Source organism: Musca vetustissima, unplaced genomic scaffold (assembly GCF_032173495.1).
Source record: "Musca vetustissima isolate MV318-11 ecotype Yass unplaced genomic scaffold, APGP_CSIRO_Mvet_v1 utg13229, whole genome shotgun sequence".
NCBI classification, from domain to species: domain Eukaryota; kingdom Metazoa; phylum Arthropoda; class Insecta; order Diptera; family Muscidae; genus Musca; species Musca vetustissima.
The window spans coordinates 316,601-341,774 of NW_026881581.1; the positions used below are offsets into that span (position 1 = coordinate 316,601).

General features: G+C 33.9%; 1 pseudogene; it reads right to left on the reverse strand.

Moving 5' to 3' along the window:
• Positions 1–4,893: 4,893 nt before the first annotated feature.
• On the reverse strand, positions 4,894–23,911 carry LOC133327495 (uncharacterized; annotated as a pseudogene).
• Positions 23,912–25,174: the final 1,263 nt, after the last annotated feature.

A 25,174-nucleotide genomic window follows, 5' to 3' on the forward strand; every position in this document is an offset into this window, starting at 1 on the left:
GAATGGTTGATAGTACACAAATGGAGAAAAATGTCCAAACTCTGAATTCGTTCGCAATCAAATATTTGGTTGGTGCGCGCAAAAGTTATCGAGGTTTGGGCATAAGAAATAATCTTAAAATTGCGCTGTTTGTTATATTCACCAAAAACATTGATATATGACTTCCTTCGTAAAATATGAATATATTATAACAAAAGCGAAAAAGTTGCACATTTTCGCGAAATATCAGAAAAGTAATAAAATATAGGAGATTACGTCATTATTTTAATTATTCGTGACATGCATCCACCTAAAAATTAATTTAAAAATATCTACATAATTCAAACACCGCGATGAATCAAATGATATCAAAATCACTCAAGTTATTCTTCTATTTTACCCGAATTTCACCGAAAAATTTACATATATACAAATATTATCTTCCTGTGTATAAGTATATACCTTGGATTATATCAAGACCCTTCTGATAAATCTTGGGGTTCTATAAAAAGGAATAAATCTTAAAATATGACTATATTATGAAATATACATTTTAAATATTGTCGAAATCGCGCCTCACAATCATTTGATGCACATGCGGTTTCCAAGAGTTCTGAAGTTTATCTTCCAATCCATATATATTTTACGGCTAAGATGTACTACATATTGCATTGAAGTAACCAACAACTCGTAAAACGCGAATAATTTCCGAAAAGTCCATATGCTTTTAACGCTCATCCGATTTCGGTGTGCAGACTAAAAAATACATCTACTTATACCTATTTCAATGCGGTCCATTAAGAAACATGGATGACTCAGCTCACACTATTTTTGAGATAAATTGGGTATATCTCTCTTTCGCTGAAGTTTTTAACGTTTTGTTTTCGCAACAGTTCAAAATCCGTAACAGATAATTTATTGAAACTGAAATGATCCACAGAAAATGCAAATAAAATCGATACATATAAAAAATTGGCCCGAAAAATAGGTTTTTCAGAAATTAGATCGCACAAAATTTTCACCAAAATTCAAAAAACACTCAATATCGAGCTTCAAAATTTCAGAATCATTTAAAGGTAGATGCAGATAAAATTTTGAAAAATGATACATAAAAGACGTAGTCCTCATTTTGTAGGCTTCTAGTTTTTCTTTGGCACGAAGGCCGTGAAATGAGTGGTTTAGTCTCAAATCGATAGAGAACATAAAAGTCTGGTTCGCCTCAACCTGTTTTCACCAATTTTTTTACATTCAAATAGACCCAGCTTCCACCCAAATAAAGCTTAGAGGTCAATATCATGAAAACTTTACAATGTCAGATCGGCTTCAGCTATGTTAAAAAAATAGCAATATTGTCCATGTGTAGATTTATTACAAGTGACATATGTGATCTTATGTCTATATCTACAAACTATTGACTTACTACTGACCTTGTTCACATATGTGACGTATCTATATCTACAAACTACAGACTTACTGACCAGGGCACTAGTTCATTCTCAATGACATGCGTATGTTAAATGTCAATAGTAAACAGCATTGTGTTGAGTATAGTCGATCAATAGTACTTGTGACAATGTTAGTAGTAAGTCAGTAGTGATTTAACAAAGACATTTCCTATAGGGTATTAACAGCGCCCAAAAATAAGAGTTGTCGTATGTGGATAAAATATTCTATAAGTTGTCATTATTGGCAAAAAAAACTATGTCAAACCAGTAAGGAAAGTCGGACGGGCAGACTATATGATACCCTTCACCACTTTGGGTACATACAAGAGATGAAGAGATGTACAATATCCAGTATATAGGGCCATTGAGGTGTGCTATCTAGATAGATATTTGAACCAAATGAAAAAAACCCCATGTACATACCATTCTGAAATCAATGAAAATTGCATATCAAACGGGCAGACTTGGATTCGTTGTATTTGTATGAAATCGAGAAAATTATGTATGAGAGCTATATATAAACACATGGACATGATTGAGCAACCTTATCGCACAACATCTCAATTGCATTCGCTATGCAAAATTTTGCTCAATCGGACAAATATTAGGTGTTTGGTGTATCATTCACAAAAAATCGGACGAAACTATATATGGGAGCTATATCTAAATCTGAACCGATTTTAACAAAACTTCACAGACATCAGTCTGGAAAAAATTCAGTACTCTGTGCAAAATTCTAAATCTGAACCGATTTTAACAAAACTACGCAGACATCTGTCTGGACCTAATTTTGTATTCTGTGCAAAATGTTGTCCCAATCGGACAAAACATTGGGAGTTTGGTGAATCTTTCACAAAAAATCGGACGAAACTATATATGGGAGCTATATCTAAATCTGTACCGATTTTAACAAAACTTCGTAGACATCAGTCTGGACCTAATTTGGTAATCTGTGCAAATTTTTGTCCCAATCGGACAAAACATTGGGAGTTTGGTTAATCTTTCACAAAAAAATCGGACGAAACTATATATGGGAGCTATATCAAAATCTGAACCGATTTTCTCCAAGTAAGTAAGTGAACTGTGCCAAATTTCATCCAAAACGGATAATAAATGCGACCTGTACTTTGTTCACAAAAATACATGGACGGACAGGCGGACATGCGTAAATCGACTCAAAAAGTGACTCTATGCATATTCTCAAAAGGAACAATGTGTCTATCCGGATTCCTTTCGCCTGTTACAAACATATGCACAAAGACATAATACCCTGTACCACAGTGTGGTGAAAGGTATACAAATTGGATAGATCGAAACAAGATTTCTTATACCTCCTATATATTGGAATTTGTACGCAGACAGTAATAAGTTGTGCTATTTTGCCGTTGGCCCACTTTTAAGAATGCCTACCATAACAAAGGACTCTTAAAGGGTAACATTTTCCACAATGAAATCGTCATATTCAGTGAAATTCAATATAGGTGTTTTATTTTTGTTATTTGTATTAATAACAAAATATAACATATTTTGATTTGTCATTCATCATATTTTCAGAATATACATCATGAATATTTAACAAAAATAAACAAGCTTAGTTTGTTCGTGGATAAGAAAAAAATAAAATATATATAAAAAAAATAAAATATATATTATTAATATTTTGCTCACAACCTTTGCTTTGGCATACTCTCCACCATTTTTTTAAGATTGCACCTGGGATTTTCTTACATTCCTCTTGTGCTCTTTGCCAAAGTTCATCCATGTTCGTTGGTTCTTTTTCATAAGGGCCAGGCTCCTATTTAAAAGTGCTCACAAAATTTCGATAGGATTAAGATACGGATTTTATGCTGGCCATTTGATCAATTAAACATTTTAGTTAGACAACCAACTTCTAAAAATTTTTGAGGTGTGCTTAGGAAATCTATCTTGTTGAAATTGTAAATCCTAATAGTTTTAAAGAATTTTGAAGTAATTATCCTTCTTCACTGTGCCTTCTATGTTAATCAGCATTATACTCTCAATCAAAACGTTCCAACACTTGAAATACCCCCAAACCATCAAACTTTCCCCGTCTTACAGTTTTATTTATTTGACGTCACTAAATATTTTCATGTGAGCGGCGCCACTAATATTCTTTGTCATCTGATTGGAAAGGTTAATTTTAGTTTCATCAGACAAAATCACATGTTCCAATCCTCCGATTTTCATTTTTTTTTTTTTTTTAATTTTTTACAAAATATTTGATTTATCCAGCTCTATAAATCAAATATTTTGTAAAAAATATTCCACCTAGAAATCTATGAACAGACCAATCACTAACCTGCTTATTTATCGATTTGGCAGCTGATTTTGGTGTTCCAGTATAATTTTTTCTCAATAAACGTTCAAGTATCTGCGTCAGTTAACAATCTTGAGCAACCAGATGTGAACATTTCGGTAATATATTTGTATTTTCACGACCATTTAGGACCATACTATGGATTTTTTAAGTATTTAGCTATTTGTATCCATGACCGTCCAATATCAGTCAGAACTAATATTCGATCTTCAAATGAATAAATATTCCAATTTTCATTGAAATATCTTAGCTAGAACAATTTTAATTGACGTTTTAGTAGAAAATGAACAAATATTTGAAATGAGTGTACAAGGTTTTCTCATAAGGTTAACCGGCAAGGCCAGCTGAAGACTTCATTGACTGTCAAAAAGTATAATTGAAGACTAAATAAACAAAAAATATTTTTTTCGAACCAAAATATACGTGCACAGGCGAAGGCGGTCATTTTGACCGCTTTTCAATTTCAAGTACAAAGACAACTGTGCATATAATGACACTTTTTTAAAATTTGGTGACTTTTTGTACCACATAGGATTCCGTTTATTGTAAAGAAGTCACCAAATTTAAAAAAGTGTCATTATATGCACAGTCAATATACCTATGGCGGAGGATATCCAAAGTTCGACCCGGCCGAACTTAACGCTTTCTCACTTGTTCAGCATTGCTATTGTTCGTTTGCTTCTCGTCACGATAGCTACTCGTAACACAAGTAATCTGTTCTCTATTTTTACCTGTTATTATTTATTTGTTATTATATCAATAAAGTTCTAGAATCAGAAACTAAAACGTTCGTGCTTTATTTCGCTCCCTTTTTCGAAACGCAGTTTCGGCGTATTTACAATATATATTTTTTATTTGAAATATAAATTGTTGATGACAATAGTTATTCAGTCATCAACGACTGTGCAAACGACAGGGTACGTGAATCTGTCGTTAACGACATACTCGCTTACTTTGTCGTTGATATAGTCATCAACGAAAAGTATGGTGTTTAGTCGCCGAAGTTGTCGTCAACAACAATATCGCTTACTATGCGCTAACATAATCGTTTTCGGTCTAATCAGTTTCGACAAAAGGTCGAAATAAAAATACAAAATTTATTTTACTATTTAAATTTATTTCTTTATACAATTAATTGTTGCTTTCAGTTATTTGGCAAATGATAGGAACATCTTCAATACGAGTTGGATTTGAGGTAGATGAATTTAATACGAAGCTTTGAATTGTATTACTTCTAAATGCCTGCCACTGCCCAGTACATACAAAGTCCTTAAGTAATGATTGGCGGGACGGTATAGTCGAATCCAGAAAAACCCTTCTACGTTGCCATATATTGCCAGGATTTTGTTGCCTTTCAAAAAGCCAAAATCTTGGAATCATTAAACATTGTACAGTTGTTCGTGCCATTATAACGCGGCTTTCACTCCTTTCTCCAAGTCCAAAAATTCCTCCGAATGTTATTGAACCTACATCAATGAAGTGTTTCTTTGTATTGTATCTGTTCTAAAAAGGCAAAATAGTATAAAGTGGAATTTGTAAAAAATATAGTTCAGTAGTATCATATTGATTTATATTAACATTGGCAAGTTTGCTTTAACGTTTCCTAGTTTGTGGTCAGTTAGAACTTGTGTGTGCTATTAATCGTGATTAATATTGAAACATATAATACAATATCAAATTAAATGTAATAGCTTTGTACGTATATGTACAAATGATTCCGGAATAATAAATGTTAGCACGGTTATACATTCTATATCATATTGTTGAATTCGTATTATAAATGAATTTTAAAAAATGATGATAATTTTTGAGATGAGATACGATACTCCAGTCCTTATGTTCTTATTTATTTATTATTACTATTTTTTTAAGTAAGGGCAAGATTCTTTCCATACAAACATTTTACGAAAATATCGCGAACGAGGTTATATGTATGTATCTTCTTTGGTGTACCATGTCTACGAAATCGAAAAAAAATTATATGTGAGAGCTGCATGTAAATCTGGACTGAAGCAATCTTGGCAAAACCATTCGGAATGCTGGAGCTAAATTGCTTCTCAATCGGATAAACGTTGTTTATTTTTTTATTATTTATATCTCATCTAAACCAATTGAACAATGGGGTTGGTGCACAATTGCATGACATCGGACGAAAATATATATTGAAGCTATATATAAATATAAACCGATTTAAACAAAATATTATACGCGACACTCCAAGCACCATTTGGTATATATATAGATCAAATTGACTAAAATCAAATATGAGAGTTATATCTTAATATATAAAAGAGCTGAAGTGAGTGAGTGACTGACTGACAGATAATCGCCCAGACGAAACGGCTGAAGTGTGAGTTGTCGTTTGCGTGTAGGTGTGAAATAAGGCTGATAATGTGAAAAGTACGAAAATGTACCAAATACGGTAGCCTTTGTATATTGCGAAAGGGAAGAGCTAGAATTCTGAAATGTGGGTCACTGATGGAAAGTTAGAAAGATGTACAAAAGGGTTTTCAGAAATTCGAACTATAAGTGCACGAAAAGTACTAAACTTTACTAAATTTAGTTCTAACTGTATATATATATATATTGAACATATATAGCTGGAATCTTGAACTTTTATATGAAATATAGGATGGGAAGTGGTGTTGATGTATGGAAATGGTTTTAGAAAGTACTCAATGGTACAAATTTGTTACTATTTGCATTTAGTTGAGCGTATGGAATCCTGAAAATTGGAATTAGGACTACTATTGGAGTACAGGATTGAGGTAGGTTTAAAAAATCGTACTTGAGTGTGCAAAAAGTATTAAATAGTACTATATTGGATTTGGATTTATGTGAACATATAGAGCTGAAATCTTCAAATTGGGAATTAAAATGGCTGTTGGAGTGTAGGATTATGGTAGTTCAGGAAATTCGTAGTTATTGGTACGAAAAGTACTAAATGGTACTATATTTAGTACAATTTGGATTTTACTTGAATGGATGGGGCTGAAAACCTGAAAATTGGAATTAAGATTACTGTTGAAGATTGAGCTATAGAGACATCTTTGGAAATTCGTATTTATGTGTATGAGAAGTACTAAACGGCATTAGATTTGGATTTGGGCGAACGGATGGATGCTGTTGGAATATAGAATTGAGATATGGAAGCGTTATGTGTACTAAATTGTACTACATTTGTTCTAACTTGATTCTGTGAAAACGGATAGAGCTGGATTCCAGAATTTTGGAATTAAAATTACTGTTGGGTTGATATCCTGAAATTTGAAATTAAAATGACTGATGGAATGTTGTATTGAGGAAGTTTTGGACGTGTTTCCTTTTGTATATGTTTGTAACATATGCACAATACATAATACAACCAGTAAGGAAAGTAGTAAAGTCGGACTGGGCCGACTATATGATACCCTTCACCACTTTGGGTATATTCTAGATATGTATCCTAACAAACGTCGCGTTTTTGATATATACCTATATCTGAACAGATTTCAGGGAAATTTGCCAGAGACTAATTTATATTATTTCAGTACGTTTTGTCAATCGTCCTAGCTATGTATATTTTCACGAAGCTTATCACACATCATTCTAGACTAAGTCCAGTAACCTTTACCAAAAATCGTGCAAATCGAAAGATATATAGGGATTTTGGTGCACCAATTACATAAAATCGGACGAAAATATATAAGGGAGCTATATCTAAATCTGGACCAATTTTCACGAAACTCAACAAACATCATTCTAGACTGAATTGAGTACGCTATGCCAAATTTCGTGCAAATCGAAACATATATAGGGACTTTGGTGCACAAATTATCTTAAACCGGATGAATATATATATATATGGGAGCTATATCTAAATCTGAGCCGATTTTCACGAAACATTGCACATATCATTCTAGACTTAATTCAGTACGCTATGCCAAATTTCGTGCAAATCCAAGGATATATAGGGACTTTGGTGCACCATTTACATAAAATCGGTCGAAACTATATATGGGAGCTATATCTAAATCTAAACCGATTTTCACGTAACTTGGCACACATTATTCTGCACCTAATTAAGGTCTCTATACCAAATTTCAAGCAAATCGAATGATATATAGGGACTTTGGTGCACCATTTACATAAAATCGGACGAAACTATACATGGGAGCTATATCTAAATCTGAACCGATTTTCTTGGCACACATCATTCTGGACCTAATTAATTACTCTGTGCCAAATTTCGTGCAAATCGAAAGATATAGACGGACTTTGTTGCCCCATTTACCTTAAATCGGACGAAAATATATATGGGAGCTATATCTAAATCTGAACCGATTTTCCCAATTTCAATAGGGTTCGTCCTTGGACCGAACAAGCGACTTGTGCCAAATTTCACCCAAATCGGATCATAAATGCGACCTGTACTTTGTTCACAAAAATACATGGACGGACAGACGGACGGACGGACAGACGGACAAGCGTAAATCGACTCAGAAAGTGATTCTATGCATATTCTCAAAAGGAACCATGTGTCTATCTCGTTGCCTTTTGCCTGTTACAAACATATGCACAAAGACATAATACCCTGTACCACAGAGTGGTGAAGGGTATAAATACATAATACCAGTGTAGTGTATAATTAACCAGAAAAAAACGTGGAACCCGAAATTATATATTAACTGACAGCAATTTACTCACAGTGGATTATGGAAATTTATTAGTCAAATAATGGTACTCACTTCTTTATTGTCCGTAATAATGTTATTACCCGATTCTAAGTTCCATCCAGATAATTTATATAATGGGGTTCCGCGTTTTTCCGCAGCCTTATGCAAAATAAACAATAACAAGTGAAGTGATGAATTAACTGCATCCCCATGTCAGCTTACCGATATTTCGAGACACTGCAATATCATACACTCGCCGCTTAAAACAAAACAGACATAGCTTAGATGTCCCTCGTCCTCGTTGTAAATTGTTTCAAGTGGTTCATATTGCCGTAATGAACCTAACTTGCATGCATGGATTATCTAGGGATGTCAACATTAGACCAACAATTTGTGTTTCTTTCCTCAACACTAACCTGATCTTTAGTGAAAAACTGAAAATATTCCAAGGCTTCGAGAGAGTTCATCTTTTCCAACCATTGTTTCTCCATAACGACTCGTAGTATGCGCTCAAAATCTTCATCAAATACAACCAAAAGTTCAACTACATCTGTGCAAATAGCAGAAACACACTTTGGTAATTTTGTTGCTGAAACTGCATTTCAAAAGTTAAGACAATTCGCTGGAAATGAAAACAGTTTACGAAAACAATGGTTGAAGATGTGTATGTATGTATGTGCACATTGTGCGAGGCAGCCAATAGTAGAAATATCGTTCACCGTCAACGTCAGAAATACTTCCATCGTTTTGTTTTGGGTCGCTAGCCAACCTCCCTAGCACAACACCCCCTTAAATGTAAATAAATGACGAACGGTAACAACTACTTGTAACAGTGATTCATGCCATAACCCATCATGTTATAATGGGCGATATTTGAGTGACTTCGATTTAGCGATGGGTGCCTTGAGATTCCACATCAATGTTACACAAATGGAAATGGTAAACGAATTTCTCTTACACACACAACCGTACACAAGATATCCGTAAATACAGTCATGTATAAAATTAGAGGATTGATTTGATTAATTTGACACCGATATTCCCGCGATTTCCAGATCTTATATTTCGGGAAAACATGAAAATAATATTTCTAAATATATGTACACTTAAATTAAATTTCAATGCTAAAGACATAAGAAGAATGGATCCGTTGATCCATCCGTCGATCAACGTCGATAATAAAACAACTACAACATCAACACGTTGCCCTTTGGAGTTAAATATATTTTAACTTTTTGTGTACATTATCGTGGCATAATAATATCAAACAAGAGAAAAAAATGAATGAAATTCAATTGGAAGTTTCAAAAAATAGCCGTTTTCCTCTATGCTGGACGAGTAGACCAGTATATCATAAAGAAGGTATTTTAATGTGTGTATAAGTAGAGTATACTCATTTCAAAACTGATTTATATAACAGGTAGTTTCGAAATTCGAAAAATGATAGATGAAAAACTACTAGAATTATGTTTAGAAACCCACATTGTAGCAACTGTTTCAGAATGAAGGTAATGAGAAAATTTGTTCTGAAAGTCCTATAAAAGAGTTATTTTGCTGAAATCATGACATACATTTAAAGAAGCGGTAAAAGCTTTAAGTACACGTGACACAAATATAATTACTGCTGATTCTGAAACATTTTAAGATCAACAGAATTCCATAGATCAGTCAATTTCACAGATATTGTGGCGATGAAAATGTTAAGTGTTTTTAAATTAAAATAAAAGGGTGGCAAAGATCAAACTTTTCCACAAAGGTTTTTTAGAAAGAAAATAGCTTAAGGGAACTCCTCCCCCCCATTCACGATTTCATTTTTCAAGATTTTTAATGGGCTGGTAAATCAATACCAATGCTTGTTAAGGTTTGCAACATTGCACATATATATTTGAAGATTTAAAAGAGAAGAAAAATAATTTACAAAAAATTTTGTTATTGTTTTGTTGTTGTTTTCTGTTATTAAAGAGAAGCCCTTATTTTTGATGGCGGGCATGATAACTCCTCACTGGAACATACTTACTTACTTAGCTGGCTTGTTACAGAACGGTTGTTCCATAAGCCGAGCTTAAAAAAGATTTCCAAGCGCGTCAGCGTCCTGTAAAGTGTGAGTTTGGTCTGGCGAGAGGTGGCCTTGTTTCTAAACTGCTTACTTAGACCATAGTTACATCTGTTGGCCATCACAATCCTTCTCCGAATTTCAAAACTGATATTATTCGTTTTATTTATGGCGGTGCCAAGGTATATAAAGTCTTTAACTACCTCGAAGCTGTAGTTCTCAAGTTCCACAGTTGGTCCGAGTCTACTGGACGTCTTGCGCGTTGATACCATCAGCTTGGTCTTCTCACCGTTTACTGCCAGACCCACTTTGGCAGACTCCTTTTCAATTTGTTCAAAGGTGGCTGTTACCGCTCGCAATGTTCACTGGAACATCGGAATCCGAAAATTCCAACGGTGTTAGAAAGGGTACATGTCTGGCTCTCGTATGATTATTGACTTCGCCCGATAATTAACAAAATGGTGGACGTTTTTGAGTTATCGTGCCCGTCATTCGCAAAAGAGAAAAACGCGTTTAAAGTTTGAGAAGTCCCTTAGCCGTCACTTGATGCTGACACAAATGGCTATATCTTCAAGAGTTCTTGAGATTTTCACTTGAAATTTTGTAGGGACATTTTTGAATTAGTTTGTAATTCATCATAATAATCATTTCCGACTATAAAGTATATATATTCTTGATCAGCGTAAAATCCTATGACGATATACCCATGTCCGTCTGTCTGTTGTAATCACTCTAGCGTCTAAACGAATTGAGATAGATCGCCAAAATTTTGCATAGAGTCTTTTGTCTGAAATTCGGTACTTTGAGTTCTTATGGGTTAGCAAATCTTTATACTAAAAATTATAAATATAGGTCAATTTTTTCGGGTAGCCCCCATATAAGGGTGCCCCCAATTTTCGGTATTTTAGGGTTCTTGAGCGCGGTTTTCAACCGAATTCTCTGAAATTTGGTACAAGGGGTTCTTATTGAGTACCAAATTTCCCCACTAAAATTTATAAATATAGGTCCACTTTTTGTGGTAGCCTCCATATAAGGGTACCTCCCAATTTCCAGTTTTTGGGTGTTTTGAGCGGATTTTTTCACCGAATTGGCTGTAATTTATTAATTTGAGTTCTTATTGTGTAGCAAATCCCTCTACAAAAAATTATAAACATAAGTCAATTTTTTCGGGTAGCCCCCATATAAGGTTCTTGAGCGCATTTTCAACCGAATTCGCTGAAATTTGGTATGTTGTAGTCGAATATGGTAACAAATCTCCCCACCAAAAATTATTAATATTCACCTTTTTGTGGTAGCCCCATATAACTGTACCTCCCAATAACGGTACCCCCATTTTCGGTATTTTGGGGTTCTTGAGCGTGTATATGGTAACAAATCTTCCTACCAAAAATTTTTAATATTCGCCCCCTTTTTGGAGTAGTCCCCATATAACCCCCTTTTTTATATTAAAATAGCTATCTGATTTGTTCCGCGTTTTGAGTTTGGTTCTAAGACTCTGTTGTAATCATTTCACCTGCGGAGGATAGCGAGATAAAAAATTAGAACGTAAGGTTCGATAATGAAATATAGCCGCATTTAGACTTAGTCTCTGTGTGGAGGTTCCAGAAGGAGTGGACCGATTTTCCCCATCTTCGAATTTGAACTATGTTTGGAGAAATAACAAGATGGGCAAAGTTTGGATGAAATCTAAATTTTCTGAAACGGATTTGGTCCAAAGAAACATGGTGCCTAGAACCACATTGAGGCACAATTTCACCGTGTTAAAGTGTATACACCATTATTAGCCATAATGCTGAGGGTATTATTATCCATTATAAATAAATTTCTGAAATTTGTATTAAGGTTTACATAATCCGTTTTTAGAAATGTTGGTATAGGTCCACTTTTTGGTATGTTCCCTATATTTTCATTTCTAGTACATGTCAGTATATCTATGGTGGAGGGTATCCAAAGTTCGGCCCGGCCGAACTTAACGCTTTTTCACTTGTTTACATTAAAGTAGGCACAGCATCCACGTAAATGAACTTTGGAGGTCAATAAATGAAAAGTTTGCAACAACAGATCAATAAATCCAAAACTATTAAATTTTTCTCATATGGTGAGGGGTGAACCTCGGCTTCAGCTATTTTTAAAAATTGGCAATATTGCCAATATATATGTATATACAGTCGAGTAAGGTTATAGCGAACTGGGGGATCCATCACATATCCAAGGTAAAGCATAACATAGGCTTTGCAGAAAAAATATACAGTCGAATTCAGATAAGTGAAACCGGTTTACATAAAAAATCGGTTAATTGAAACTAACAATTTTAAACTAATATTTCGGATGATTTTTGAAACATTTTACTTCGTTTTAAAGAAACCCGGTTAATTGAAAATCTGTATAAGGGAAACCCATTTTTTCAAAAACACAAATATACATATATGAAATGTGCAACCCCTAAAATTATGTCGCACATTTTTCCAATCAAACAAGCAAAATATCTACGAAATTGAAAATCCTGCCTAAGAGAAAAAATTTACTGAAATTACTCGTTTTTGCATTCCCGAATTCGACTGTATATTCATTTAGAAATCGGTAGGTTTTGTGTCCTTTTTGACAATTTTTAAGCTGCTTCTCTTTTTCTGGCATTTTTTTTATAAAACTTGCCAGTGTTAGATTAAAAATTAACTTTTGTGGGTATTGTCATCGTCAATATTACGTATATTTGTAGCAAGTTTGTTATAACCAAATTAAAATATATGACAACTAAATGCTGGGACCGAATAGTTCTTTATAAAAAAAAGTCCGTTATATCCATAGTTCGCTATAAGAGTAATGATTTGTATGAAAAATAAGTCTTAAAACCAGTATTCGTTATAAGCGTACTCGACTGTATATATATATAGTTACAGAGGCTAGCGTAAAGGTGAAGTAATATTGATAATTTTTGGTAGAAATAATAACAAAATTCTATGTCTATAATAATAAAATTCTAATTCTATGACATTCAATTTGTCGTATCTTTATGCTCTCATATATTTGATACTATTTGATTGAACACAAATGTACCCAGATATTGATTTGATTTATTTGACTATGTCCCATTTCCGAAGAAACACGCAAATAAAGTTAACTTAGGTGGAAATTATTTTATTGCCTTTATAACAATGTATATTAGCTAATGTCATTAAGCAATTTAGTGGAGACTAGTTGTTTGAAATATGTTAACAACAAAATTAGAAAAGGGTTAGACAGATGATCCAAATGATAAAACAAATTCAAACACAGTCAAATTATTGCTTAACGGCAGCTAAGTCGGGTTTGGTTAGCATGCGTTTTTAAGACATTGCCTCAACTTAACGTTGCTAACTATAACATTCATGACACTATCTTTGGTGTCACAACTTTCTTTATGTGCCAATGACGGGTTATTCGCCCAGTGAGTTTCTATTACTAAAAACCCCAACCACTTTCTCAAAGCTTTTGTCATGGTACGGGGCAATTTCATGGTGCATCTTGGGATGAAAGACTATGGTGAGTACGATTAGTTCCCAGAAGGACAAATAGATTCATATCTCAGTTTCAAAATTTTAGAAAATTAATCTGTTTTCTAAAAACTAAAGGCATATCTCAGTTGCAAAAATTTAGAAAATGGGTTTCTTCCAAGAAAATCGTTTTTGTTCGGCATATAAGACGAATCCGACAACTTTGTAAAAAATTAAAACTCTCTATCAAATTAATATAAGACCTATAAGAAGAAAACGAGATAGACACATGGTTCCTTATTTGGTACAATAGACCACGGATATAAGAACGTTCGCATTGCAAGTAATGCAGAAAAAGAAAATAATACAAATTTCACAAAAGGTACAAAGTTTGAAAATATGAATTATTGGACAGCTAGTTTTCTTAGATGATTTTTTTTCTCTGTATATTTTTTATGACTATATAAAAAATTCTCTATATTTATGATATGAGAAATCTAAATTGAAAATGATTTTTATATATAAAAAACCATTGGCAAACTATTACAACAACATCATCGACACTGAAAAGCATCATCTACAAGCAAAATAAATGAAAGCCACAACCTACATTCACTGCGAAAAGGTATATGGTCAAGCTAAATACCAGAATATACATATTCAATTATTTTTCAGTTTGCGTTATCAGGTCGCTAGATTGTTGCTGAATGTTTAAAATTTATGAACAAACATTCGGTCAGTATCACTGAGTGGGGTGCCTGAATATTAAAAATCTGTAATCAACTAATAACTGGGTGTATCATATTATTTGTCACTGGGTGCTTCACATTTATTGTAGTATGAAAAATCTGTGAAATCGACGCATTACTGAGTGCCTCATACTATTGGTAGCTTGAAAGGATGGCCGTATAGACAATCAATGGGTAACACATAACCATTGTAGTTGGAAAATTGTCGACACAAAGAATCAAATGGATGACTCGTGTCGTTTTTGTTTAGCATAGATAAAAACCGCACACAGACCGCGTTACCAACTCAATACACACTAAATTTGTTACTTTCGAAACATGGTATAATAATAGAAGGTAACAGCAAGTGTTGTTGTACAAAAAAACGATACAACAACCACATTGAAATTTGTTGTTGTAAGTTCTACTAGTGTCAACTCATTTGACAGAAAAATGTAAACAAACAAACAAATTATCATGAAATTATTTTTATTTTAAAATGAAATATTTTCGAATCCTCAAAATAAAAATTGAAAAACATGAATGAAAATCTATCAAATTTATATTTCTATCGCTTCCACATCTTTCCTATAATTGAGCCATCGCCATACATATGTGTAACACATATGAAAATGCTGGGAATAGCGAGTTATTCCTTGAAGAAAGTTTTGCTTCCTCAAAGGCAGATTGAGTAAATTGAATACAGGAGCACATTTAATAAAGAACAATTTCAAATTGTATGCGTTCCCAATTTTCCTGTTGGGTGATTTTTAAAAACATAATTTGTCAAATTCATATTGACACTAGTATTACGTTGGAATCAAATCAGCTGGGATTTGCTGTTACCTTTTATATTTGTACCATGCTTTCGAAACGACAGACAGTAACAAATTTCATTTCAATTCCACTCCCCCAAATATTGTTGCACAATATTATTTATTGATCAGATTAGAATTCTACTTTAATTTACCATACCATACATATTTATGATGGATCTTAAAATATTGTCTATACATTAGTACTCCTAGAATAGTAAACTGTTCCAAACCAAAGTTATTTTTTTCAGGAAAGCTGTACATATTTGTTCCAATTACTTTTATGTTTATTACACAGTGCAGCAATCGTGACAGCCAAAAGCTGATAGCTTATGATGGTAGAAGAAAGACCCCTAACTGGGTTTTAAATTATTAGCTAAGGGTTTTCTTTAAACTGTGTTTTAAAATTGTCTCCTTGTGTAATTGGGTATCGTTTATTTTACCCAAGTACACAAGGACTCACATGGGTTTAAAGTAAACTACAAAATGAAGAAAAAAAGTTCAAGTGTATGTTGAAATAAAGAATCGAACTTACTTGCTGCCGTATATGTATGCATACGCCTACTCTTTTCAAGTATTTCAATATCTCCAATGCACTCACCGGGTCCACTGATCTTCTCAATGCAGTTGGTCAACATGTTCGTTTTCTTCATAAAATAAACAAATAACAAAATTAAAACTTTTTTGTGAGGGAAATTAATTACAAGTTACGGATCACGACTATTTTGGCAAATGTCATAATAAAGTCTCCCTACTTTAACAATTTTAGTTGTGCTATAATTTAGCTATTATCTTATTTTTATGTGTACACATATTTATTTAATTGATATCAAAGTTTTGGAGGGTTTTTAGGATAGAGGAAAATCGAAGTTTTTCTACATCATTCCTATTTGCGCTCGTGCCCCGACCGAAGACAAAGATGAGCAGACCAAAGATATATTTTATGAGCGTCTAGAAACAGCATATGATCGCTGCCCTGGTCATGACATTCAAATTCTGCATGACGAAAGCACTTCTTCTCCCGATAATAGTATAGAAGCACAATGGCAACGAATTGCCCACTCCCTACATACTGCAGCAAAAGCAACACTTGGGTACCAAAAACCACCACCAAGAAACCCATGGTACGATCAGGAGTGTCGTAATGCTACTGATCTGAAAAACGCAGCGTATAGGGCAACCCTGCAGACAGACACGTAATGTGATGGAGGATTATCGGGAGAAAAGAAGAGAGGAGAAACGCATTTTCGGAAAAAAAGAAGAAAGAACAAGAAAAAAGTTAGCGAGAGCAAATCGAGATGTACAGGAGTCAGAATGAAGTCCGGAAATTTTACCAACGAGTAAAACACAAACCGAAGGTTTTGGTGCAAGCACATCCTCCTGTAGAGATGAAGAAGGAAACCTGGTGACAGATACAGACAGCGTGTTGGATCTGGATACAGACAGCAGGATCTGGAAGGAGCATTTTGAAAAGCTTCTGGTATCAAATAGTGGCGGTGAAGAACCCCAGAACCAATAAGAGATGATGGTATAGAGAGGCTCAAGATCAATAAAGCAGCAGGAGTCGACGGGTTACCAGCCGAACTATTCAAGACTGGTGATCAGATGCTGGTCAGGAGCATGCCCAATGATTGGAACCTCAATATCCTGTGTCCCGTGCACAAAAAGGAGACAAAATGATATGTGCCAACTATAGAGGAATTAGCCTTCTTCCTATCGCATGTAAAGTGCTATCCATGGTGCTGTGTGAACGATTGAAGCCAATGGTCAACGACATTATTGGACCGTACCTATGCGGCTTCAGACTTGGCAAATCCACCATTGACCACATTTTCACCAATGCGTCAAATCCTGGAAAAGACCCACGAAAAACACATCGACACATACCACCTATTCATCGACTATAAAGCCTCATCCGACAGCCCTATCCGTTCAGAGGTGTTTAAAGCCATGTCTACCTTCGGCATTCCAGCAAAATTAATACGACTATGCAGGATATCTTTAAGTGACACAAGGTCAGCAGTTTAAGTCGGAACGGACCTATCGGAGCCCTTCAATACCGAACGAGGATTCAGACAAGGTGACAGTTTGTCGTGTGATCTTTTTAACATCCTGCTGAAAAAGGTCATACGAGACGCAAAGGTGAGAGAGGTGTTTAAAGCCATGTCTACCTTCGGCATTCCAGCAAAATTAATACGACTATGCAGGATATCTTTAAGTGACACAAGGTCAGCAGTTTAAGTCGGAAAGGACCTATCGGAGCCCTTCAATACCGAACGAGGATTCAGACAAGGTGACAGTTTGTCGTGTGATCTTTTTAACATCCTGCTGAAAAAGGTCATACGAGACGCAAAGGTGAACTGAAATGGCACTCTGTACACCAAACAACACATGTTACTCGCCTACGCCGATGACATAGATATAATGGGTCGAACATTGCGAGCGGTAACAGCCACCTTTGAACAAATTGAGAAGGAGTCTGTCTAAGTGGGTCTGGCAGTAAACGGCGAGAAGACCAAGCTGATGGTATCAACGCGCTAGACGTCCAGTAGACTCGGACCAACTGTAGAACTTGAGAACTTGGTACCGCCATAAATAAAATGAATGACATCCGTTTTGAAATTCGGAGAAGGATTGTGATGGTAAACAGATGCTACTATGGTCTAAGTAAGCAGTTTGGAAACAAGGCCATCTGCCGCCAGACCAAACTCACACTTTACAAGACGCTGATACTACCCGTGCTGTTATATCAGAAGCATGGGGACTTGCGCAAGCAGAGGAGGCAGCTCTTGGGGTGTTAGAAAGAAAAATTCTCCGAAAGATTTGGAAATCTTTTTTAAGCTCGGTTTATGGAACAGCCGTTCTGTAACAAGCCAGCTATGTAAGTAAGGAAAATCGTGTATTTTTATACTATAAAAATATGCGACTGTCATATTTTAAATCGTTTCATGCATATATTTCCCCTAAATGATGTACAACATGTATGCCCTAAATAATAGCTACACTTACCGGATTAATGGTTCTTTTGGATACTTCCACTTCGCCACTTAGTATAAAGTATACCATTTGTGGTATACCACCCTCCTTAATCAATAAGCGTCCAGGACCAACAACCATAAATTGTACACATTTTGACAAACGAGCTCGAAGTTTCTGCAATCAAGATGTTATTTGTTAGGGTGCCAATAACATCATTTTAAAATAGTATTTAAAATTAAATTTTAATACTTTGTTTGTGAATGGGTTATATTGTCCTGGTGCAACGTAAAAACCCATCAATTCAGAGCTAATGTACTTAAGAATATTTTTGTTACACCTATATTTTGAATTTAGAAACCCACGTGCCAACCTCAGCTCTAAACATATAAATAAGGATTTTAGCTCAATTGGTTTACCAAATACCAACTTTGTCTCAAACCCACATACTAATAGCGATTCTATACCATTTTTATTCTAAATGCACTAATATAAGTACAATTATATACTTCTTTCAGCTGATGCTGTGCTTCCCGGTATAGTTATTAAGATTTGTAACAATCTATTTATATTGGTAAATAGATTACCGTCACGTACTACAATCGCATCAAGTGGATTATATGGTCGGGTATCTTTAACTTTCCACGTGGTGATTCACAAATCCACTTCAGTTTCTACTTCCTGCTTACAATTTTGAAACATTTTGTCATAAAAATGTATGATTTGTCTAAAATATTTATATGAATGGCACGACATTTGATAATGTTTAAACTATTTTTCCTTTACCAGAAATCTACTTGACATATTTACCATTAGTTTGTCGAAATATGGGACATTTGGCCAGTACTTTTGCATACCAAACCTTCAGGCACTGAGAATTCAACCACAAATTTTGTTTCTATGTTTTGTGGAACTCCTCGTTACTATTTAACATTTCCCCTATTTTTCCAACGATTTTATTATCTCTCCTATAGATTCGTTAAATATTTGTACGCAATCACGAATTTTCTTCTCGAAATGTTCTACATAAAGTAGAAGCCGCCGAGCCCGTGGCGCTTCGCTGCCCCTACTAAAGTGATTGACATATTATTTAGTTTAGAAGCTACTATTTTGTGCTATTTGACCCTTCCGCCAAACTTACTGCAACATTGGTTTGAAAATGGTTAAATATGTATTGATAGGAAATATATAGGTATTATAGTAGCCCCAAATTCAAACATTACTGTTCGACTTTAGACATTTCGTAGTGTAATATCAGTAATAATGTGGTAGCAGCAGGCTAATGTATTAGAATATTTGATTCGATTCAATAGATTAAAATATTGTGGTAATATTGAAAACAAATTTGGCTTGACGTGTCTTAATCAGTTGTAGTAGCACACACAAATATATTTTCTTCAATATTCACATGTTGTTCATTAATCGTTCAAAAACTAATACAATCCTTCATTTCCACCAACCATTATATCTGTATTCTCAGCTGTTTCCCATATGGTTGGCATGCATTTCTCTGTCTGAATAATATAGCACAGATCCCTGATGTATAATCCTAGTTAAGTTTGGATTTTGTATCTTTAATTGTTTCATTGTCTAAAAAGGTCTTTAAAAGAATGCATTACCGAACCTAAATGGATTATTGGTCTTAGCTGTATATATCGTAGTATTTTTAAGAAACCTAGATCAAATTAGTTAGTCGTTTCATCTATACAGCAATATCCGTTTGGTCAACTAAACTTAATTTCTGGTAATGGACACATTTTGGTAACCCACCAAAGATTTCTGTTTTTTAAAACTTTGAATCCGTTAAGATATATCCATATTACATGTTCAGAAATTTTGAGGTATGTTCACTATTGATGATATAACTCTTCATCCACGCGGAATTTTTAAACTCTATCTAGCCTATGTAACTTTCAGGGCATGTCATGACATTCTGTGTAAATCTCATTAATATCTGTTCAGCGGTTTTTGCGTCTATCGGTAACACACAAACAAACAAATTTTTTCTATTTTATATATATACTAGCTGGACCCGTGGCGCTTCCTGAATTTTTATATGCTCGTATTAACAATACAGAAATGTGTGAAATATCTATGCGTTCTCTTGCCTATAATATATAATAATATAATATATAATAAAATCGTCTAAAAAATTAAAAATATTCAATTTTCAAACCTGGTTATATCAAAACCGTGTATTGTCAGTACAGATAAGTAAACTTAATAAAGTAAATAACTATTTTGCACATCTTAATATCACACTATCCTACTTTTAACGTGTTTTCCAGATGGAAATAAATCGTTTTATAATTAAAATCAAGGGGTTATAAAGGGTGTAAGTGAAAATCAATCCATGTATTATATATTTTTGTTTTTAATAAATTGTTAGATTTTGTTAGGGTCTTCTCTTCAAATACTATTTTCAATGAACTTATTCTCATTTTTTATATATCATTGAAATTGAAATTTTTTCTATAAGAATAATGGCAAGGTATATTAATAAGGTAACCGTATCAAGGCAGCTGATTGATTCGCCGTAGGAAAATACAAAATGCAAATTTCAGACCAAAATTTACTAAAATTGTTTTGAAATTAATTTTATGAAATATTTAACAACTTCTGAGCAATGCGGTACATTTGGACTGTCCACTGGTCTTAAATTTTCTATGGAGCTTAACCCTGATTGTGCAAAAATCCGCGACAATAACTGATATTTGATTCTCTAGCAGCCACAACAAAATTCTAGTATTTGGAATAAGCAGACATTTTATATATGTATGTACCATGTCGGACCAAATACATCCACATATTAGATATGATTATTGGTTATTATTCACACAAAATCTAACATATCATGTTTACTGTCCATTATTAAAACATTCATACTTATTGGTTGATCAGGTCCGCTTCAAATGTAAAGTTTTATGAATTTCGGGTCATAATTGTGCCCTTGAGAGCAACCAAACCTATCATTACGAAAAACTGTCGGTGCCGCCTTTGACCAGAACCGAACCTAAATGAGAAATATCAGGACGATTGGTCCATAACTGCGGACAGAAGTATAGTGAACTGGTATACATGATTGATTGATTCAGCTGGTAGAGATATGACCAATCCGATATACGAAGGGGTGGGTATAGGGTTAACATTTCGTGGCGTTATAAACACATCTTCAGCGTGGACCACATATTGCTTTTACAAATACGGATTTTAATTTTTATGATGATTATCATTCATAAAATTATAATTTACTCAAATGAGAAGAATTTCAAAAAAAGAATTAAAAGTAAAATAATATTTTTATACTTCAAAATGCTGTGTTCTGATTGGTCGTTTTGACACATCATATTACCAATTTGCCGTTGCGGCAACCTTATATATCTACCATGAATAATGTTGCTTTGGTATTTTTTTTTATTCAAATAATTTTTTTCAAAAACTGGCAAAAATGAAAAATTATAATGTCAATCATTTCTTTCTATTTGTATTTCAATACACACACATACATATGTACATATTTTGTATTTTATGTATTTCAAAATATTCCAATATACAAATTACATGTTCATAATTTCTGAGGCATGACTACGTTCGATGCTATAACTCCGCATCCACGCCGAATCTTAGAGGTTTATATAAGTTATGTTATTCCCAGGACATGTCGTGACGTTCTGTGAAAGTCTTAATAAAATCTGTCCAGCGATTTTTGAGTCTACAAAAGAAATGTGTTCTGTTTTCAATATGCAGATTTTGAAAATGCACCAGAAATTGTATTTTCCGTTGATCGTACCAAGCCCGTTTTTGTATGGATGGTGTACTTTATCCGTTGATTTGTTCGCTAAAATTGAAAAGAATACAGCACTTTTCACTTCTTCAACGATAGACTGCAGAACGTATTCTCCAACTATTTCTCATAACTCGTTTTGTATTCTGGGACTTAGGTATGCTGCATTTTTTCATAGGCAGAGTGAGGAGTCCATTCATTTAAATACAGCTTTTTTCTTTAGTCGCACCAATGGCGGTTTCAATGTATTGAATAATGTCAAAAATATACTCCTCATCACAGTCAGAAAACCCCATTTGAGATGAACCAGATTTGTGTTCGAACAAATCCCGTCTTTTGAGGTAGTTGCAGCTTTTAAATTTAATTGCTCAACATTCAGTATGTAACGGACCATAAAATTAATTTTAAACACTTGCCAAAAATTTGAATTAATTGAAAACAGAGACAGACAGACAGTTCACAGCAATTCGTAATAGTTGATACTAATTTATTGAAGTATATAATAAACAAATTTATTAATTACGTAATGTATGTTTTGAAAAAAACAATTTGTACTCCCGATCATTTATGGAATTAAAATTTTATAGAGAAAAAAATCGGAGGGGGCCCGGGCCGAAAACTGCTGTATTTAACCTAAACGTTGTTAAGGATTACTGAATTTTTTAGAAAAAGTCGTCCCTGCACGAACCATAACCATTGCCTGATATAAGTCAAATCTAAATCACTTTCTGAGTCGATTTATACATGTCCGTCCGTCTGTCCATGTTAAATTGTAAACAAAGTACAGGTCGCATTTATGATCCGATTTGGATGAAATTTGGCACAGCTCATTTGTTTGGTCCAAGGACAAGCCCTGTTGAAAATGGGAAATATCAGTTCAGATTTAGATATAGTTCCCATATATATTTTCGTCCGATTTAAGGTAAATGGTGCACCAAAGTCCCTACATATCTTTCGATTTGCACGAAATTTGGCATAGCGCACTGAATTAGAATGATGTGTGCAAAGTTTCGTAAAAATCGGTTTACATTTAGATATAGCTTCGCCCGATTTTAGGTAAATAGTCCACTAAAGTCCCTGGAAATCTTTTGACTTGCACGAAATTTGACACAGCGTAATGAATAAGGTCTAGAATGATGTCTGCCAAGTTTCTTGAAAATCGGTTCAGATTTAGATATAGCTCCCATATATATCTTCGTCCGATTTAAGGTAAGTTGTGTACCAAAGTCCCCATATATCTTTCGATTTGCACGAAATTTGGCACAGCGTACTAAATTAAGTCTAGAATGATGTGTGCAATGTTTCGCCAAAAGCGGTTCAGATATATATATATATATATATATATATATATAGCTTCGCCCGATTTTAGGTAAATAGTCCACTAAAGTCCCTGGATATATAACAGATATATAACAAAAACGCGTCGTCTGTTAGGATACATATTAGAATATACCCAAAGTGGTGAAGGGTATTATATAGTCGGCCCAGTCCTACTTTACTACTTTCCTTTCTGGTTTTTTGTTAAGAAATGTGTGTAATATTACCTACCGGAGGCAAGTTCGAAAAACACTTCAATCCTGTTATCAAGGAGATCAATCTTTTCTTTTCTGCAACGGTTCGTAATTTCGCATTAGTTCTTATTAAGGATTTTTCCTGTAAATAATACATTTTAATGTTATTTTTATTAATAGATTAAATGCAATCATGCATTTAATGACACTTTTTTTAAAATTTGGTGAATTTTTTATAATAAACGTAATTCTATGAGGTACAAAAAGTCACCATATTTAAAAAAAAAGTGTCATTAAATGCACAGTTGCTTTTGTACTTGAAATTGGAAAGCGGTCAAAATGACCGCCTTCGGCGTTCTAGTGTTAAAGAATGTTAAAAAGGCGTTAATCAGAATCTGTAAACTAAAAAACATCGCATCGCCGAGATGGCCTTATATTGTCTAGGGCTACAAAACAAAGTTGGGAAACACCTAAACTTCGTATACATAATAATGGAGGCAACTCATTGAAAGGCTGTAAAGAAATTATTATGATTATTTAGGTAGATTATAATTAAAACACACACATGTATATACAGTAGTGGACATTCGTTTGAACGTATATGATGTTTTTGAGAATTTACTGTAAAAACACATTATTATTATAGATTTTTTTAAAGAAAATGTTGAATTTATTTAAGGTATCGAATATCAAATATAAACCAAAAACAATTTTCTTACACTTTTTGAAATAACTAAAAATAAGGTTTATTTTGCCTTTTTTGCCAGGATATTCGTTTGAGCGTAGCTCATTTTAAAATAAAATAAAAAATATTATTCATATTTTTTGCATAAATGGGTCGGTCAAGCCATTATGTGGAACGGAGATGAATATCATCTATTCAATGGGAAAATATTGATTATTCAGAGTGTGTGATTAGATTAAGCATTTAAAAAAGGAAAAATTTTGGTGTACAACCATCAGAAAGGACAATTCCAATTCTACTTTTAGAGGTAAAGGACGTATTCGAAAGTTACCAGCTAAAAATCGATATTCAAACAATAAAATTGAGGACATTTTTAGCTGTCTGTGAAATTAGTGGAATTTGATAAATGCATATGCCTTGGGCAAATAAATTGTAAATGATCATATTTCCTGACGAAAATAAGTTGTTTTTGTATGGACCAAACTATTATAGTTGCAATATACACGAAAATGTAAATAAACATGTGGTAAGATCGAAGCCGAATTTCTGGGGGCAAGTCATATGGTATGGGGTACATACTCGTACGAATGTAAGGTTCAACTTTGTGATGTGTCCACCAAAATTGATTTTGAAATGCATAATGAATTATTAAACGTCGTTTTAGTAACACATTTTGATTAAAAAGAGGACAAGGATATAATTTTCTCCAGGATAACGCTTCCATCCAGCCTCGAA